The 23,334-nt window shown below is 29.4% G+C and overlaps 1 protein-coding gene and 1 long non-coding RNA gene across 3 annotated transcripts in view; one reads left to right on the forward strand and one right to left on the reverse strand.

Moving 5' to 3' along the window:
• LOC114129379 (spectrin beta chain, non-erythrocytic 1) overlaps positions 1 to 23,334 on the forward strand; it is a 63,158-nt gene that overhangs the window by 10,828 nt on the left and 28,996 nt on the right. The window lies entirely within an intron of this gene.
• LOC126549401 (uncharacterized) lies at positions 14,577 to 16,880 on the reverse strand. The gene is made up of 2 exons (XR_007603519.1): positions 15,307 to 16,880; positions 14,577 to 15,198 (listed from the first exon to the last, which is right to left on the reverse strand). It is a non-coding gene; the product is annotated as an uncharacterized LOC126549401 (long non-coding RNA).

The raw sequence follows: 23,334 nt of genomic DNA on the forward strand, positions 1-23,334 counted from the left end.
AAACTGCTGGCCTGATCTGGACATCATTATAGTAGATAGGTACCGTAATGACCATTGACAAGAGATCTATCGGACAACTTTATATTATTATGTATTATTTCATATCATAGTTTTGGAACCACGTTGTACATAATAATATATACAATATACTCACGCTGATATATTTACTTATTATAAACTAATATATACTTGGTATTAATGAACACAATCCAAATCATTGGACACCGCTTATACTGGGAGCCTATTTTTTAACGAGGTATGGATCTACGAGCTTATAGTAGTACTACGTATCCAGTTCGAGAATATTTAACGTGTGAAACTTGCTCTAAATATCCATGATATACCTAGGTATCCGCGTCACACTTTGTATATGTTATTTTGATAACGACTTGATGTATTATAAAATTGAAATTTCCATACTTGACGCGTAACGCGGTGTATATAATGTAATTATATTAGCACACGCGGCGTTTTGTACATATAGGTAAGGTATACATATGTTATAAGAGTATGATCCACTAAACATGATTACTTCCTTTTTTTATTTAATAATACATTTACTTAAATTACAGTTGTTGTAATTTTAATTAGGTATACTTAAAAATCATATTTTTAAATACTTAGATTCACAGTAGTGATATAAACTTATTTTTTAATGAGAACATTTTGGTTCTATTAAATTCGTTTTTAAAAGATTAATTTCTGAGTTATTAGACTTAATATAATATAATAATGATAATATAGTAATAAATTAATAATAGTTTCTAAAAATATATTACAATATTTTTATGTAGGTACACTAAATAACACTAGACTGCCTACATTATATTTAAACATTGTTTACAAATCATAATATTTTAAAACATTAATAATAATTATTATTATAATTTTTAAATCATTATTGACATCATACCTACTCAAACCAATAACACTTGAAAAAATTTAATTTTTTTACAATTTTATATTGTTATTAAGTGTTTTAATTTTTTAAATGACAACATATAATTTTAATTTCATATTCTATAGTAGAATATTTTTCTGAGAATTTGTAGGTTTTTAAGATTAAAATAAGTATAATATTATTCACTATATTGTATTGAAGTGGCATGGGATGCCGTGTAAAATATTAACCCACTATTCCGCTCATGTAAACATTAATACGTATAACTGAGCTATTATACTTATTACTTATTAGTTATTATTATTCAGATATTGGTTTAAAATTTGGTCTGTATGCGTCAAATTATAATAAATAATAATAAAATCAAAAATAGTTAAAATGTCATTTTTTCAAAAACTTAAATACATTTTGAAATAACAATTGTAAATTGTTCAAATAATCTCTGTGCATATATGTGTGTATGTGTATGTGCCATAAATTAGATCATATTGTAGATTTATGCAAGTCGCACCAGTGATCTACCAAAACCCAAAATTAACCAATTTATAAGTACTCTGATATATTCTTATTAAAAATTGTTATTTATCATCGATGCGATCGTTATTATTACTATATTATGTACAATTATTATTGTTTTTTAATCTCTCTTTAAATGAATATTCATAATAATAATATATCAATTCAACAACGGGACTGCAAACCGTTATCTCATAGATTCCGCTGATCATGAATCCCGATAACGATATACAATATACGTCATATTATAATATTATGTAAATAAAATAAACTCTCTATATGGAAGTAACTTTGTATCTAACGTAGAGTTGGATTTCGTGGATATGGTCCGAGTATATACAATATTTACTCAGGTTTGTATACTATTATTATTGTATCTAGGTACATATTATTACTTAGATATCAAAGTTAAAGAGGTATCTAAACAAGGAAAACATAGGACTTGGTATCTCGTATAAAATCAAACTGTTATTTGTGAGGGATGTGGGTAACCTATATATTACATCTTATATTTATCTATATTATGCGGTTACTTGTAAAGCGATCGTAGTTTGTAAGTAAGACTAATAAGAGGAAAATATATTGGAGTATATTCATCATATACATGCCATTGCCATATCAATACACTGATGTATTTTATTACCCTCTCTTTTGCACACGTGTAAAAATACATTCACACAGAGCGGTTGTAAAGTATTTGGTGGTTTTAAAACGCTTATTACGTAAATGAAAGCATTGTCTAATATATTTTGAGAATTTCTCAAGATATCAAAAACTTAAATATTTATAAAATTATTTGGAAAATCAAATAAATATAGTCATATTTTAAAATAAGTAAAACATAACAGACTTAAAATTAAAAAAAAAAATTAGATGTATTATGTCTATCGTGGCTTGAAATTCTATCGATAACTTACAAATTTTATTTCGTTCCCCTTGCACTTTTTCTTACTGATGATATGCTTCCGGTAATATAATTGTATTACGTTTTTTTTTTATTATTATTATTATTATTGGAGGTTTCCATTTCTGATCCACTATATATCTCCAATAATTATACATACGATCGACGCGCGTATGAATAAATAACGGCATTGATGGACGAACTCGCGAAATAGAAACTATGAATGTCTGTGTGTGTATATATAATATAATATTATAATGTATACACCATACATATCACTGCATCTTGTGGGAAAAATTATGATTTAAGTTAAGTGTTGTTGAGTTATTACAATGTATTACGTTTTGCTTATATTATGCAATATTATGTCAACCAAAAACCGCGTCACACCTCGGGCTTTGAGAGTAAGTACCCTTGAAAATCTGTATAAACGAGTTAAACTAAATTTGAAAAGTATTAATCAAACGCACTCGTAGTGTAATAATCTGACGTGTTTTTATTTAATCGATCATATCAGTGTGCCAAGATAAAGTTATACATACAAATAAACTGCAGTATTATAAGATATAATGATGTATCTACATAATGTTGAGGTATATACATCAGCGGGATAACTATATATGTATTAATAAACTTAAGGAATGGATAATAGGGTAGAACGACACCTGTGCCTTAAAGACTCTGATAGATTGGAAGCCCTACAGCCCGATATTGATGTCTAACATAACCTAGCCTCTTTATACTATTATATAAATTAGTATATTATTATATATATATATATACATTATACATAGTAATTCGAAACTATTAAATTTTGCTCGATGGAAAAGGGTAATGACCACCTTTTACTTCTAAATAATAATTATAATAACTTTGAGTAATTCCGTATATCTAAAGAAAGACATTTTTATCTCCGATTTCCTGCGGCCTACCAAACACGAGTCCGAAACACCGGCTGAAATTGTCGCTCTTTGGTCAAAACGTCATGTTTCTGCAGGAGTATATAGTTGATGACAAAATTAATTTTATATACGCATTATATGACGTGCTGTAGCTGTACACCGCAACATATACGAACGTCTGATTTCGCGACGACGAAGGCAAAGACAACAACAAAATAATAATATTACGATCTCTCGATGGCATATATATATATGTATGTATGTATATATATTAGCGAGTAAAAAAACCTTACACACAGGTCATAGAACCTGTTGTATGCGTGTGCGTGCGTTCGTCCGTGCGTGCGTGCGTACTCGTATCTTTATGTGCACACGCGTATATTATATTACTATATAATATATAATATATACTTATATATAATATATTGTATATATTATTATATGTACCTATATACCGGCTCGCTGCGCGGGCGTCACGATTATTATTATTTTTATATTTATTTTTTCCATAAGATTTTGGGAACCAATTGGATAACTACACATAGGTATACGTATCCTCGCCTGTATAAAGTAATATAATTATAAACGGCATATCGAAAATCGTCGTTTGTACTTACACTTCGGGCAACGCGCGCGCATATAATAATATAATGATATGTATATATATTATTATTATTATTATTATTATTATTACAACTATACTACTACTACCACTATAACGTGCGGCATCGTGTGTATCGTAAAATATGATTTTAATTTCCGGACAACCCGTCCGCGTGGAATGCTGATGTGGCGGCTCGACCCCCGCGGGCTGCGCGCTGCACGTCCTCTATACATAATGTATCTACCCGGTTATAGGAATCAACTTACCGCGTTATACACACATCACCAGCGACCCGACGCACGCGGCGAGGACCGCGTGGAAACGAGCGATCCGGCCGACGAGGAGGTTTAAGTACACATATAGGTACTATAACATACATGGCATTATATTATACATATTATACGCTACGTCCGTCCCCTCGAGAAGTCCCCGCAAAGTGTCTAATTAATGTGCCGCTGCTGTTCGGTGGGTCGGTCGGTCGTCCAGTGACCTTGAAATAGTTGCAGCCACAAATTATATCGTGTGTGCCAACGCTACGGTTTTATTATTATTTTTTTTTTCGTGTTATTATTACCTTTTTTTTATATATATATATTTCGACAACAGGACAGGACGTAAAAACAACCGACCACTATTGTCTTTTGTATCTGCTGCTGCTGCTGCTTCTATTCACTCGATATATCGGCCTCAACAGCCGCTCGCAGAGTATATTATTCATCTCATGCACCACACAATCGGCCGACGATAGGTCCAAGGACGTTGGGTTTTTCGATATAATTATGACGTCTTGCGCGTCGTCGTGGACCGCAGAGTGCGGTGACGACGTCGGCCTTCGCAAAAGTTCCTAGTGCCGACGCGTACCTATATCGTGCGATCCAACGTAGCATTATAATATTATTATTGCGTGAAGTATATTATACGATCGTAACTTGAACTATTATAATAATTCGTCTTTTAACATTATTAATGCACGTGTGTATGACTCCTCTGTACCAGACGGTTTTTTTCTTCCCACCACCGGCCGTCTAGTCCCAGTGTCGCCGTCGCTTCGTCTCTATTCGTCCACGGGTGACGGGTCAGATGTCCCCCACGCACGCTCGTGCGACAAATTAGCAACGAGTATTATATTATAATATTTTTAAACTATTCATATTATACGTACTAACTTATGAGTTATAAATAATCAACTCTATTATATAATAACGATGCATTCATTTTTTCCTGCGGATCTCGTATGAGCTGTTTTTATAATTTACAAAAACTACAGGAGTATTGCAGTAAGTATGCACAGAAGTACACACATATCCATATCCATATCGTTTGTTCGCTCACGTCATTAGCGTTTATTCACGAGTCGGCTCATCACGGTGTATAGTTAATAGTATTATTGTTCTGTAAAAGGGGATTAGAAACGGTAATTTTTCATCTTTGTCTAACGCACGTGGAATATTTGAATTGAGAAATGTTTTCTTCATTCCAACGTACCTCTAATGATTTTGTTAAATTATAAAAATTCTAAAAACAGATTTGAATTTGTTGACAAGTCTGCTTGTTATCAACTTTCCCACAATATTGATTTTATCCCCCTAAATCCTTAAAAAAAAGTGTCTAATTAAAAAAATTAATTAAAATCTATTTTTAGAATTTTTAGAATTTCACAAAATCAATCGAGGTACGTTAAAATGAAGAAAATATCTCTAAATTCATATATTCCACGTGCGTTAGTCAAAGATAGAAAATCACCAGTTCCAATCTTCTGGCCCGATTTCTGACGCGGTTAAGACGTTAAGTTGTATAATATATGTATATTTTTAAACGTATACATTGTACACTGTATACACACTATAGGTACACATATGATACATATACTCACAAAATTATTACCATTGTTATTGCAACTCGACCAAATTATAGAATTCGTATAGACTCGCACTCGTCCTTGACCTTATATACGCGCGTACTCGTGAAAGAGGAGGGATTGTAAGCGTATACATTACACGCGTGTATAATAATATATGTCTGTATGTATAATATTTACGAGAAAATAATATTTTTTTACCTACGTTGTTTCCGTATCTGAAAATTGTCCCGCTCTTTTGAAATAAAACAATAACGACCGGGACACGTGTACGTAACAAAACGTTTGAGATTTCGAATTATTTCAAAACTTCGTACGGTTTGTTATTTTGTCTACATGCCTAAACGTCTATTAAAAAACGATTATTTTGTTTCGCAGTCAGAATCATTAAAACATATATTTAATAATATTAATTAGAAAATAATACATTTATACAATATACATAGGTATATTTTTTTAGTTATTTATTCTAGGCAATCATAAATATGTTAATAATTGCGTAAAAGTAAACAAGATTATTTTAACTGTAATTGCACATTTTGTGTTTGCTAAGGTATATAGGCGCAATATAAAAGTGTTATTAAATAATTAACTGATTAAACATAATATAATTGTTTTTGCTTAATTGTGTAATATAATGTAAATGGTAAAATAACACCTTATTTTTATAAGAGCATTTATATAGAACAATATACTTAAACATCAGTATTGACACCACTGTTATTTAAACTTAGCTTCAGGTAATTGTGATCTACAAATTACAATTTATACACATACTGGTGTTTAGGTACCTAATTGTAGAACAAGTTAAATTTATTAAATATTAATCTTTATTCATTATTTTATTACTCATTAAGATATTCATATTAAAATCAAATAAACAAACTTTTAATTGTCTGTTCAATGTTATTTATCAATTTATCATATTTTATTATAATTTGATTTAAGTAAAATATAATAGGAATACCTAATTTCACGACAATTTAAATTCATTTCACTTAATTATAACGAGTAAAACCACGAATTTCACTTAACAGAATGTAAAAAATTCAATTTGAAAATGTTAACTTTAAAATATTTTTTTGTTAAAACTCATACCTATATCTGTTTGGTTATTGTATTTCAGTAAATACTAATTGTAAACATAATTATTGCAAATTAATAAACTTAACTCATTAAAGAAAAAGTAGGTATTTAAAAGTATATTCTCGTATTTTTTTGGTTGAACAAATAATACTTGAAATTTCTAATTCTTTATTTGACCTAAGGCGTGACGAAACATACTTTTTTCATTGAAAACGTAAGTGATTTCATAACTTAATTCTTCAATTAGTGTCTTTAAACATAGATTCATTATTGACAATACAATTATTTGTAAAATTCCATTTATCTTCAAAGTTTAATTATCGTTTGTTTGGGAATTGAATCAAACTGTCTATAAAAGTATTTCACATTCTCTGAAATCACGAGTGACAAAATAATATTCTCATAAATCACTCGACGAGAATCAGACCAATATGAATTTCCAAACAATTATAATCGGGTTAAAATTTCTGAATCATTATTGAATATTTTAGATTAAATTTCACCAACATAAAAGCAATAAATAAAACACTTGCCAAGTTTTTGTGCCAAATAAGGTATTTTGTCGCATTGTCTTCACCGACATTCTAAAGTGGTATTATAGAAGTATTAGTAAAGAAAGCATATTAAATAGTGGTTTTGAATTACATATAAGCCTTGTATAAAAGTTACGTTATTTGAGTTAAATTCGAAAGTCATACAAAAGAAAAACTGATGCTAACACAATTATCTGATTTTTTTTAAATTACGTTTAAAATCTATTAAGCTTAATACGAATTATGTAAAATTATATAATATATATTTACTCGTCAAAACTAAATCTTTAAATTATTTTTCTATAACAATAAGTGCAAATTTTATAAATATATATATATGAATTTTCCAAAAATTCAATGAATAATACATTTTGTTTTAGGTAAACAGGCAATTAATTATTCAAAATTATTATTTTTAGTTCTCAGAATACATTCTGCTTTGTAGATAGATACTTATAATCAAGTTGTGTAAAAGTGCTAAATTTGTCTTTTATAACTGTGTAAACTTTTTATCTCTAATGTTGGTATGTTTGAAAATATGTTAATGCGAAGTTTCTGACTTTTGAGTGATTTATATTCAACCGAATTTCTTATTTGTTCAGTTTAATTGTATATAACATATATACATCATACGTATATTTGTAGGATTAATGCAAGATAAGACTATAAAAGTAAGTTTTATCAGTTAATTTTACAACTTTTATGTACACACGAATAATAACATTAAGTCAATGAAGTAATTGAAGTCAATGTAACTTCTATAATTCCTATACAAAAATATAAATGCACACAAAGATACATAATATAACTCATAAATTATTTTTATTGTCGTATAATATTTTTGAGTTTTTTGTTCGTAATATATTTTGTAAAATGTATTTCTAAGAACCATTATACGTGTTTAAAATATTATATTTGACGTTATTATTATTATTTTTTATTTTTTGAACTCTTTAAAACTGGTTATCAGAGTGATCAAGCCAAAAAATATATAGATCACGTATTATATCTGAACTAATTTTTTGCCGAAAAATTTAAAAAAAATTCTCAATAGAATTTTTATAAACAAAATTAGAATGTTTATTTAATTTTAATTCAATTTTGAGTTTTGGTTTGTTTTTTTAAAAAAAATATAAGAATTTGTTTTCTTTCAATAATATATTTACGATCAATAATATATGATATCGTTTATTATACCTATAAATTCTGATAGTTTTTACGCCGCAGATTTACAACAATATTAAAACATGAAATTTTATTTATGAATATTATATCTTTGGCTTACGTTGAAATGTCAAAAACTTTTTGTCTGTATAATATATTCAAAAGTATATTATGATATAATTATAATATATATGATTTTTTTTTTTTTTTTATATTTATTTAACATTTGTTTTAGCATGCAAATAGGTATTTAGTTTATACCTACGACGTAGTACATAGTTAATATATAATATATATGGATATATTTATACCTACCTAATACTTATATATGTATTATTTTATTCAATATCATATCTACGAATTTTAAATACATAATCAATATTTATTATTGTAAAAAACGATATTTAAAAATAATATAATCCTATACATTAATGCTATACATATTATTATTAATAATTCACAGTTATAAAAAAACTTGATGCATTTAACTTTTGACTTATTAAATAACGTATTCTGAGACACTTGTTTAAGCTAAACTTTTTTTATAAAACGTTTTCTTTTTATGCTTTATATACCTGTTTATTTATACATTTAATAATAACAAAATGTGCTGTGCAAATAAATGTAAATATAATATGATATAATGCTATAGTATGAATCATTATACTTATATTATTAAAATAATAAATAAATAAAGTTAAAAAAAAAATGGTGGACTTTTATTTATTAACTTAGAAATCATCATGAGATGGTTGAAAATGAGAAAATGTTTCAACTATTATTTATTTAGAAAAATTTGCAGTAGGTATTTAGTTTTATCTGCAAACACTACGTATATAAATGTAGGTACAATAAAACAAAATATGAAAATTAAAACGTCGTTTATGCGACCGCGTTGACAAAGTAGCAGTAAAGTAAGACTTTTAAGCTACTTATATTAATATAATATGCTGCGTGAATGAATAATAATAATAATAATAATAATGTTAAAAATTAAAAAATGTCTCTTCGGACGTATTAGTAGCTAGAGAAGTCGGGTGCGGCCCAACGCGACGTCCTTTAGTAAAAAAATAAACAGAAAAATCGTTTTTTCTCTTTATTATCGCTAGACATTATAACAGTTATAATATATTTTATTACTGATACTTGAACGGTATCCTTTTAAATATAAAAGTATAAAATACATGATATTATATTAAATTCACCCCAAGGATTTAGGCTCGTGTTTTAATACAAATTAATCCAACTCATACATATACAAATATAATTTATGACAATTGTCAAGAGAATGAACACGACTATATAATAACGTCGTAACTTGTGGTCAAAATTAAGTGGTATGATATGACTCCTCTTTTATTCGTTTTTATAATAAGTATATTTTTATCTTCATACTTAATTGTCTTTAAAAAGTATCGTTTGCCTCTTACATTATCAATTATATGATAATATAAGTATGGAAAAGTTTTAATTAGGCGTGTCAATTTATATTTCAAGCTAGAAGTATAATAAGTAGTAGGTACAACAAATAAAATTTTTCAAATATTTGTATTTGTATTCTATCTTTTTAATTCGAGTTCTTGAAAATTGAAAAATCCCAAGTGGTTATATGTTATTTTTCATATTCGTATTCCGATCGTCCAATATATGCTTATTTTAAATCTCTTTTTGGACCACATGCGACTGAGTGCAAAACACTGTTACGATACAAATTCGCAGAAAAAGCACACGCGCGCGCGCGCACGCACGTTTGTTCAGTTATGTGTGTAATAATATAATAATAACGTCTTTGCCACATGTCCAACAGATGTTGTTTTTATTTTTAAGGGTGGCGACGACCACCACGATTATATATACGTCTACGAGAGCGCCGTATATTAATAAGTGGAATAAATGTTTGAAAAAACCGACCACCGTCATAACCGAGCGCGACGTGTATAGGTATGATGTGTTTGTACTGCGTATAGTATAATATATTTACAATATTATATTATTTTTTTTTTATTTATACGCGTGTATACAGTGTTATATTCGGACAGAGTGACGAAAATTATTGCACGTACACAACACACAAAGACCGTATAGTATACCTACGTGGCTACGTGAGATACTGCGTGCGCCAAGAGTTGCTGCTGCAGAAGCTGTGTTTACAATATTACCATCGAGGTGTTGTCGTCTACCGCAAGTAGGTAGATCGGTTGATATATTATATATAGGTAATATTTTATGTATAATTTATACCATAAAAACTAAAAACCTACCTATAAGATCGTTTCATTGATCGCTATTTTAAGGATTCTTGTAAAATGTGATATAATAACGCACTCGTATACCTAATATGTGTATATATAAATATATAATTTAGCCCTTATATACAGCGAAAGATTAATAATTTGGATCTCGTAACACTAATAAAAAATATATTTAGATCAATTTCGAGGACCTGCTTAAACCAATTTATATCATGCAATACTTTCTAAGCACAAAAATGATAATATTTCGAACCATCAGTGTATAAAATTTTATCGGTTGGAACCATATTGGATACTATTAAAAAAATATTTAGTCTATACCTATACTTACTATTCTTAATATTGAATTATAATTTATATTATTATTAGCTTATAACAATTAATATAGTATAAACAATAATATTTAATGTATGTACTTATATTCTGTATACCTATTATAGTGTTTACTATACAAATTGAGAATTTTCATGCAGCGCATTGCTTAATTATTATATACCCAATATTTTTCTCGGATTTCCCATAGCGTAATATATAGATGCAATAAATCGTAATTTGGTACGACCATAAAAACGAATGAAATTTTTTATTCGTTCAAAAAGCCCTTGAATAATATAGGTGACTTGTGCATCCTACCTTAATCCGTGGTAAAATCCGCTGGAAACGGTCAGTACGTGTTTGTCAGGTTCGAAATTATCAACACTCACTACTACACAGCACTAGTTTATATACATTCGCAAATGATGACGCTAAAGTGGTTGATTTTATAGATATAGAAATTCGTTGTCGGAATTTCGTTTCACTGCAGGTCACTTTATATATGGTACTTAATCGCTCTTAGATGCTAAAAACGAAAGAAAATGTGCAAAAACTGTGTAATCAAGAATCGGACCGCGACGATCGTTTAATAATATATCGATAAAAATATTGCGGTTACCCAGAATATTATACCGTAAACTATGTTGTAGTTGGTTACCTCGGCAGTGCATACTTCGGTCAAACCGCGTGAATTTAGAACATAAACGAATTTTGCCTAAACGGATGTTTTGTTGATGACAACTTTCAGAACGCGAATTTCACAGTGAGGTTCTATAAACTCGTGTAGCTCTGTCGACCATGATAAGCAGCTCAACGCTATAGCCGACTTCTTATCATTCTATACGATATAACGAGTGGTTAATCGTGATATTTCCCAACGGTATAATATTGTTAAGAGTTGAATATAATCTTATATAATAAAGCGTGAACAATAGTTCGTTTCACTATGAAAAGAGTGCGCCTCGGTCGCCGTTTTTTCTTCCATGGCCCGCCGCCGTCTTTATCGCGAAAACGGACGGTTCTCCAACGCCGCCGTCTCGATAACGCGTTTTTCTTAGGTTAGGTTCGATTATTACGCGGGTTTTCGACGATTTTATTATTTTTTCGATTTTTTTTTTTATTTTTTTTTTTTATCGGCTGTTTGTTATATTAAAATATGTTGTTGTATTTTCAAGTGTACGTTTCTTTGGGAAACGTTATATTAAATAGACAATTAATATTAATATAAGCTTTATTACACACGAACTATATGGAATTATTATACAGGTATATATGATGGCATACTCTTCATTTACATATAAAATTGATATGTCTCATAATATAAAAGCCCCTGAAAGAGTTGAGTACAGGTACAGTTAGGTAAGTCAAAGTTGTAATTGCAAATATTCTTAATCATACCTAAGAGTTTCTGTAGGAAATGTTTATGACACTTTTCTTATAGTATTTTATTATGCATGTCCTTTAAATTGACTACCTATGATGTAATGTGTAATACGTTTTAATGTATACTGTAACAATTTCTCTGACCAAATTATATATATTATTATTTCCTATATTAAATATTGTTATATATTGTATTGTACAATTGATACCTATTTGATTTGTTTTAATGTTTTGCCTAATATATTGGACTATGATGTAGTATTATAATATATACGGATATACCTACAACACACTGACACTGTACATATGGATAAGAAACAAGAGTTTATGCAGTGTATAGTTATGATTATGATTATAAGTGTGACATTTCAATACATACACTGGTATGAGGTATACCAATATATATATATATATATATACTTACTTATATTACTGTGTGTGTATACTAAAGCAGAATTGTTATGAATGAATATAATATGTTGGATGGACATTGGACATGTTATTATAGTAACTTAATATGGTAAATATGAATTTATTAAATGTATTATGTTATTTATTCTTATTAATATTAAATTCATTTACAAAAATTCTTCTATTTTCATCATTTTTATGTGAAAATGAAATTAAAAAAAAAAAAAATTAAATGTATTATACGCAATAGCTCATTTAATTAACCAATACCTATTACCTATTATACTGCTTAATTTCTTTTTTTTACATTTTAATATTTTATTGCATTATATATTTTAAAATTAATTAATATAATATAATATACTTAAGATTACAATAAGCTGAATAAGCATACATAAATGTTTTAATTATTTAAGCTACTAACCAAAAAATAAAAAATACCTATAACAACACCAACGGTGCCAACACTCAACATAATAATAATGGTACTTAAAATACATGTTTATTATTATTATTAGGTTAACCTATTAGCTGCACAAATACCTGTAATTGTAATGTAAGTAATTTGATCGAACTTATACTTTCCTTTACAAACATGATACATTTAAGTTGCACTTCTACAACTGATACTATTATTTAATTATTAGATACTCATATCTATACTACTATATAAAATAGAACCCCCTTTTTTGTATGTACACGCATAACTCAACAATGCCTGGACCGATTTCGCTTAAAAATGTATAAAAATTCATCAATTGAGAACAGCTGAACCGATTTCGCTAATTATTTTTTAGTTGTATTTGTTATTGCCTGGAGAAAGTTTTTACGAAAGGAAATTTTTTAAAAGTCAACCGAATAAGTAGAGAAAGTGCAAAATCTATTCATTGATGTCTGGGATTTGAACTCGATACCATTGTCTTTATTTACTCTATGGTAGACGTAGACATCTAAACATCAGCTCGATGTACAATCAATATAATCTATGGTTTCTATAGTTATTTTAGTTTGGAAATTTGAAATTTGCTGAGTGAATTTTTTTTTATCACAATAATCTATCTATCTTCTATTTTTTATATATATAAAAATAGAGACAAAAATGTATAACATTTCATCAATTGAGAACGGCTGGATCGATTTCGCTCATTCTTATTTTGTTTGAGTCGTAATTTCCAGGAGAAGGTTCTTATGTAAGAAAAAGTTAAGAAAATTGCACGGAAAATACAATGAAAAATAAAAAATACCGATGACTACTATTACTATTATTATTATTATTACTATTTTATTTTCGGTAATCATGGTAACAATTTTTTTGTTTTTATTATTTATTTTCCCCATTTTTGTAACATTTTTCACTGATGATTCGCTCCTATTGGTCGCAAGAGAAGGTGCTTATGTAGTACAATTTTTGGAAAATCCACCAGAAAACTTCAGAATCTGGATGTAAAAAAACAACAACTATCACTGCAGTCCAGCAAGAAAATAAACTATATTAAGGTCACTATTGATTATGATTGGATATAATAATTATAGACCTGTTGTTATATTTTGTTGAAACCATAACAACAAAAATAAGAATTATCAAAATAAGTCAATGTCTACAGTAAATTTCAAATTCACAGCAATAAACTAACATAACAAGTTCCACTACTACAACTGATACTATTATTTAATTATTAGATACTCATATTATATTAATATAAATATAGACACCATGAAAACTCTTAAAGAAAAACACATACAAATGTATTGATTATATTTTATTTATTCTGTAAAAATAAACATTACAAATTTAAAATTTAGAAAAATAATAATAAAAATGCTAACAAAAAAAAACTTATTGCTTACCGCTTGGTCATCCTTCTCTGTCCTGTACTTAAATCATATTTTTAACAATTAATATTAATTAATAATATTGGGGGACGAGGTGGCCGTGCGGCCTAAGGCGTCGGTTGCGGCGCAGCCGGGTTGCTGGTTCGATTCGCGGTCACCGAGTGGTATTTTTCTTCGGGCAAGTCACGGTATCCGGAGAATAAGTGCCGCCATCCCCCACCCCGGGGCATGGCAGAAACCTACGGGTGCCCCACTAGAAATTCTGCCACAATACACACACGTGTTTTCCCCTACCGTTCCCACAACCTCACAGTAAAAAACCTATACAAAAAAAAAAAAATTAATAATAATAAATAAATACTACTTACGTCCATGACCATCATAGCGACCACACGGTCCGCCACAACCGAGCTCTGACTCCTCGGTACGGACCGGATGCTGGTGAGACGATGCCCCGGACCACCGGTAGGGCGATCGTGATCGCGGTGGTGCCCTACGGCCCGGTATCGGCCGCCGCCGATTCTTCTTACTTCTGCCTGGATAACAAGTATTAAAAATACATATCTTATTATTAATAATTTAGGAAGATTTATTGCTTACGCGCAATAATAATAATAATATATATAATTACAAAATATACGTACAATCACGGGCCAGATGGCCCTTTGTGCTACAGTTATAGAATCCAGAAAAATAAAAGTGTATAGGTAACATTGTAAATATTCATTATTTTTGATATTCATACTTTTTTGGCATTTTTGGTCGGTGTTGACCATCACCGTACAGTTTCTGAAACTGAACATAATCTATAACATTTAATATTAAATTATTAATTAAGTAAAAAGTAAAATGACATATTACAGTTAACCTAAAAACAAACAAAAAATACACGCGAAAAGGTTAAAATAACTAATACGTGTACTCACTTCGAATGAACAATTCAAATTGAATGGCGTCCGTAAGACGTTCGTTGTTCCATTGCATATTACGCATTTATGGTTGGAATTAGTACTTTAAATAACCGCAAGTCTGATCCATCGGTCTACCCATTAGTGAAGATTGACAATTAATATTTAATAATATCCTTTGTAATATTAATTAAATTATATTATGTGCGGTATTTAATATTTGTTAATACTGGTGCCATGTTGTGGCGGAGTAGAGAGCGAAAAGCGTTGAGGACCTGGGTCCGGTGCGCCTGCATCAGGCAATTTTTCTTTGACGTTCGTGCAACACGATTGTCTTTACGTAAACAAAAATTTGCACTTTTTTCTGTACTTTTTTTAGTACATATTATATATATATATTTTTTTTTAACTTCGTTGGACGTTTTATAGACCGGTAAGTACAATTTGTATCATTCATATAAGCTAATTAATTAGCGCATCCGCCCCGAGTATTACAGGGATATGCATTATAATTTATAGTCGTCCAATTCAGAATACAACGCGAATTACTACCGGGCCGTATTACCACAAAGTACGTATGTGGTTTCGAGGATGCCGCTTTTTTTATACTTACAACTTAATGTGTTCCAGGACGCAACCAGGGGGGTGGACCCCGGGTCTGGACCCCCCCTTGAATCATGCCATAGTATTTATTTTTATTTTATATTTTTAAAGTTACCCAAAAGTTTTCATCAAAATGTATTGATTATAATTATTATTAGAATAGGTATAATAATATAATTGTATATAATATAAAGCAATGAAATGTATTAATAATGTATAAAGTATATACTCAGGAAGAGAACAGAAAACCAATATATAATAAATAAAAAATTTTCCAGGAACTCCCCCCCCCCTTGAATAAATCCTGGTTGCGCCACTGATGTGTTTTTTACTTCAAGTTCTTTTCCGGGATCGTCGGTCGATGTGGTCAACAACATTCTCATTACGTTCGTATCTCGCACTTTTTCAAAGTGAATATTTGTCGTATTTACACATTTAATTTGTATTTATATTGTTTGTCAATGTCCTTAAGAGACATAACAAGTAATGATTGACATTGTTTCATTGAACAAAAATTTTAATTGTTATAATACAACATCAGCATTGTAGTTACTGATTTGTAACCAAACCAGACACTGTTGACCATAACAATTGTTATAACACACACCATGTACAGCGTTTTATGCATGTAATATTTTCATTAATTACTTACATTATAATAATAATTATAATACACATTGTACTGTATGTTTTTTTTTTATGTCTCATGTTCAAAATTTATATCAAATATATCATAAAAATATACAATATTCTTAATTATTTACCATTACAAACAATTAAAAAGAATAAACTCCAATACCTAAACGTATTATTGCCAAGTTTAATTTTACGTATACAATAATATATATTTATTGTTTGTTAATATTACACTATAGTGTCCTTTAAAATACTTTATATTCCTTTAATTTAATTTTCAAATACATGTGTACAATATATGATGTGGTCGATTAAATTATAATATAGTATGTATGTGTTTAAGAACTAACATCACATTTTCACAGGAATAGATTTACACTGGTTGAGGACGTATAGCTAGACACTCATTTGTAATTTTTCGATTCATTTGTTTTTTGTTTTTTTAAAAAAAAAAAAAAAAAAACCGGGCAAGCGTCCGAACACCGTATTACACTGGTTGAGGAGTAATAGTATCGATTTACACTGATTGAGGACGGATAGCTAGACACTCAGTTGCAATTTTTCGTATTCATTTGTTTTTTGTTTTACAAACACAAAAGAACCGGGCAAGCGTCCGAACACCGTATTACACTGGTTGAGGAGAAATAGACAATCACAATTACCATTTTTTGTATTTTTATATTATGTATATTTAATATATTATATATTATTACATAATTACACATTTCAAAAACAGCCGGGCTATTATGTCGAGATAAACTTTTACACCGAGAGCGATAACAATGATAATACTATCAGTTAGGTATATTAACTATAGGTAATAACTTATAAGGTCCGGGAGGAAGTAATGCGAAAGCGGTTCCCTCCCGGTCGTCGGTTCAAACAGAAAAAAAAAAAAAAAGGTAATAACTTATAAACACAACGATCGACTTAAGTACTTTTTTAGTAAATTATTTCTTTTCTAGACACCTGATTACCATTTCCGACTGAATTCCCCGTAAAACGATTTTCACTCGAACCCATCTAAGGTTAGGTTAGGACTCCCTCGGCTCCTATTCCAAACCACCGGAGGTTAGGTTAACTAAAATAGTGACTACTAGACTTTTTACAATATTTTCTTTACAGTCCCGTCTTCGATCTAGGATACTCACTTAGACCGAATATCACTTAGACCGAATTTCACTTAGACCGAATTTCACAGCAGAGCGAGGCACATCTAGTATTATATAAACATATAAAATAAATACAAATATGAGTATTATGGTTTAACTTATAGACTACGTATCACGAACATTATGTTATCTACGTATCAGGTATACAGAACATAACTCGAAACTGACCAGAGGAAACTTGGCTTAAGACGGGTTTCCACTACGTACGTGTACGTGAATAAAAAATTATTTTCTGTGATTGGTTGGTATACATGGTAAGCTTTTGGTATACCAGAAAGTTTATACGTTCCGACCAATCACAGAAAAGTATTTTCATGCACGTACACGTACACGTATGTAGTAAAAACCGGCCTTTAAAGAAGGTACCCTCACTGTGTCATAAGTCGTGTTTTGTGAGGTAACGTTGGTAAAACGTTACTTTCAAGTTGAATACGAATCAACTATACGCGGAGAGTTATGATTCAAAACTTATATGAACCAACTTTTACGACAGCAATCGTCGTTGTTCGTATTATTCGCAATCGTATAATCCGCCATATCCGATTTAAAACAATTCTCAATCGAACTGTATTCAAGTGATATAATATGTAATTTGTATATGATACGACAAAATTCCGATTATAAATATAAATTCCGATCTATAAAGGTGGGTCGGGTTTCCACTACACACGCTCGCGTGTATACGTGCTTTTGTCGAACGATTTCCCAAACGTTTCACAATGGTTAAATTATGTAGCTTTAGCTATATTATTTATGCGCGTTTACATGACAAATGTTGAGCCAAGTTCAACAAATTATGGTAATTTAATTAATTCAATGCGTGATGAAATTTTATAACCACTCTGAACCCTGGTATAACTAAAAGCTTACCACAGATACCAACCAATCACAGCACTTACCCTTGAACGTGTATATAGTAGAAACCTGCCTTAACCAACCATTTTCACATTACCGTCTGTGAGTGTGTATATAATAATCTTCAGTTTGAAATTTCGCTAAACGAGTGTTGAACTAGTTTCCATATCACCACACAAAAGCGCCACTTGTGTTCTGAGTGTTACAGCCATTACAAGTTTCTCTGCAGGTGGTTTATAAAGGTAAGCAAACCTATCACTCATCAGTCTATCAATGTTATTCGAGTTTTATGTAAAAATATAGCAACAATTTTATACGAATCTACTGAGCGTATTTAGTATTTATAATTGTATAGTGATTTATATTGTTTGTATAATTGTATATTATATTATATATGTTTGGAAAATTCAAATAAAACCTTGGTAAAATAGTCACATGACATAAAAATATTAAATATTATTGCGAATTATCCACATGTGACAATATAAAGTATGGGGCAAAGCCTCGAAAAATATGTTAAGGTCTTTCCTAAAAAAAACCCCTAGTAAAATACATGCCATATGCCATTAAAATATGAATCTGTTTATAATAACCCGTATGTATACTATTAGTATATAACAGTGGTTCTCAACCTTTATGTTTTCGCGGACCACCTAGAATCTAGAATCTAAATTTAAGTAGTACTACGGACCACTTTGGGTTTTTTTCCTTTGACCACTACACTGGAAATATACCTAATTTTTCCAATATTTCACGGACCGGTACCTTTTTTTTATCGCGGACCCGGTGGTTGAGAACCACTGCTATATAATATTATAGTTATTCACTTATACATATACGTATAATACTCGCAAAGCTATAGTAGACTTATAAACCTACCTTAACTCCGAGTGGAAAAGATGACGTGAGAGATGAACAAAAAAAAGTCGTCTTGGAGTTTTTCTCTATGATCTATCATCACTTATGCATTACTTTGCAATATAGTACATGATTGTCGTTTTTTTTCTTTTTAGTTTCTCCCTACCAATTTAATACATCTACTTCAGAATTATAAATTAATAATTTCAAGTTCATGTGTACTGTGTATCCGAGTATGATATATAACATTTATATACATATATACCTAGTGACACTCCTTTTTTCGTGACGTACATGTGTACACTGTATACACACTTCATCTACTCACACACCACTTATCGTATCCGATACGAAGAAAGAAAATTAATGAATTACCTAGGTACTTGCGTGTGAAAAACGCACTACAAGCACACTATGTTCAGATACGACGACGAATTGAGGTGCGGTCTGATACTATTATATACCCTGGTTTAACGTTACGCTGTATAGTAGTAGGTTATATTATACAAAAATCACACCCACAAAAAATGTCGTTATGTTTTACCCGTTTTAGATTATTACTATACCTAAGTCACTAAAGAATATACACACATATTATAAACATATATTTTATACATTGTATTATAATTGGCGTACCTAGTAATAATGTTTAATGATGATATCCATCTTTATTCGAGGCTTGTTTGATTCATAGGCTTACAATATTATAATATATTTGTCTCGTATTAACGTAAAACTTACTTTACAGCTCTGTACACAATATTATTTGATTACTAAATGTTGGTAGTCGTTATTTTTAACGCATTTGTACGAAATTGTTATCCGTTGATAGTGTTGTTGGATTCTCGTATCTATCGATTAAATTATAGGAACTCGGGTATTTGGTTCGGAATATTTTTGATATCTCATGAATCATGATTCTCCTGTATGTAACATTACTTATTTACTATGCGCCTGTGCAGAATTATTTTGTTTTTATTATCAGTGGAAAATGGCCTAACTTGAGTTAAATTGTTATCGCATGACTTCAGATATACACAAACTAATGTTTAAATACAAAGTTTAAAGTTAAATCTAAGCCACTTGTCTTTTTTCCAATAAAAATCACCTACAACAATTTAATAAGAAGTATTTTGCAAATGTCATAATAATATGTTATTTATCTATCTTTTGTCAATACGATTTTCCGACATCGATAACCTGCAGCTCCATTCACGACTTAAAAACTTAATGTAGTTGTACCTATGTGGCTATGTCTTAACATCAATGAAATTAATAACGCAGTTTAGTTGCGTTTAAAGGTTAATTATCGATGTGATTACGTGTATATAAATAATATATATGTTCAATTTCTGATAACATATTGAGGTCAATATATTATCTACTATGAGAACAGAGAAAATTTACCGATGCGTGTTTATTATTACTATATTATAGTTATTAATTATTACTTATTAGTTATTAATCATTGAAAATCCTCTGTTGTTATCTCAGTGTTTATGTATGTATATGTTCTTAAATTATTGAATATTAGTTAACGATTAATATAGGTATAAAACCATTACTTAAAAAGTCAGTGTGATATTGTAATGACTAATGATTTATACACATATAATCGTACGATTTTTAATGTTATTATATAGGTATACGTATATTTTAAACGGAACTCGCGTGCCCTGTATAAAAGGCAATATTATTAATACAGAAATAATAAAAACATCGTAACACAATATTTTTAAACTTATATAAGAATACATTTCACATGAAAATAATAAATATCATTACCGTATTTAAGTAATCTTATTTTCATCGCTGTAATTTACCATGTAGACATTAGCATATGTTATTAATGAATTACTATACTACCTATAAACTATTTTGTAACTATTATTTCGAAGAAAAAAACAATGTTAAATTGGTCTAAATTGTGGTTTACTGAATTTACACCTACAAGAAAAACAACAACAATCAATAAATAGTATTTCTCTAGATAAAAAAAATTATATGAATTAAATAAATTATATTAATATTTACTTATAAATAAGAACCAAAGACCGTTTCACTTTATAATATTGAGTGTAATACCCATTATATTGTATCAATGAAAGTATATTATTATAATATAATAGTGTTTTAGTCCTCGCTAAAGACGGTGTATAATAAATACTTAAATATTATCAATAATAGACGGTAAAACGAAAAAACGCTATGCAACAGAAGAATGCAATTCGCTGTACGATAAAATAATAAGAATGTGTTCCACCGAAATGCAACAATAACAAATTAAATAGCCCACAGGCTTCGGTTACAAATAATATATATAGTAATAAATAAACCTTTTCAAAAACTATTTTTTATAATACAAAAGATTTGCTAACGTTTTATTATTATTATTATTATTCAAAACACATCGGGTTGATATAGATGAGCGTATTACTGATGCAATCAACCGATTCGTTTTGTTGACTGAAAAAATCACCTTAATGCGTACTTTGTGTTTTGTATTATGCAGCATATAGATAAAGGTTAATATAAATATTATATACTCGCATGTCTGTGTGTTGTACAAGAAAACAGCGTCTATATATAATATACATAATATAGATATTTTTTTTTTACTCTTTCAGAGCATCACTCGTTATAATCCTTTTTTTATAAGAACATTGCAATATGATAATTTTCCTAATTTCTATAATATGATTGGTCCATTTACTCTTCTACTGTTATAATGCTGTGAGTATTCATTTTATCGGTCAGTTTGTATGTTTTTTTTTCATAGATTAGAGTACCTAATATAGATAGGTACTATATTTAAAAAAAAAATCAAATTTTCATCATGGTAAACTATAATAATATATTATATTCATTCAATATTCCATTCGTCTGCATAATAACAATAATAATATACATATTTTGGTAGAAGAAAATTCTGTTTTAGACTACAAAAATGAAATGATGGTTAGCCATTTATGTATGTATACATGTTTATGTATATTTTTATTAATTTTTTTTTACGTAATAATATTATTACTGTATCGTTCATAAAATGGAGTATCCGGTAAATACACAAGTAAACGGCAAAAATAGTTTTAATAATAAGAACGTATTCACTAGTCATGTACGTCATTGACATTGAAATTTTCGATAGACCATCATCTATCGTCATCGCGGTGTCCCCATTTATTGCTTATCCGTATATAAATATCGTGCCGGGTCACTGACATATTATTCCATATATATATATATATCATACAGTATACGTGCGTACGTTTAATAATGCACTCGGCTGCGGCGAAGTATATTGTATAATACATATATAACTTAAAAGTAGACTTAGCAGTATGTGTGCCAATCAATAGCGTGTACAATGACGGGACCGCGGTTTCACACGCGCGCAAATGACTTACAAGACAAAATTTACTAACAAGGATGGCATTGTCAGGCCTTCTGTTTTCTTCCACATTACATGCGTGTGCAGTGTGTGTACTGTGTATGCTTAATAATATGTCAAACGCCGAACGCCGGATTTTTACCTACACGCATTGTGCGCTTTGAATTTCTCACATTTCTTTGGTTGTATAATATAATAATGATAAATTATGTAATGTTTTTACTTCTACAACAATGATATAATATAATA

This window comes from Aphis gossypii, chromosome 1, assembly GCF_020184175.1.
Source record: "Aphis gossypii isolate Hap1 chromosome 1, ASM2018417v2, whole genome shotgun sequence".
Lineage (NCBI taxonomy): Eukaryota > Metazoa > Arthropoda > Insecta > Hemiptera > Aphididae > Aphis > Aphis gossypii.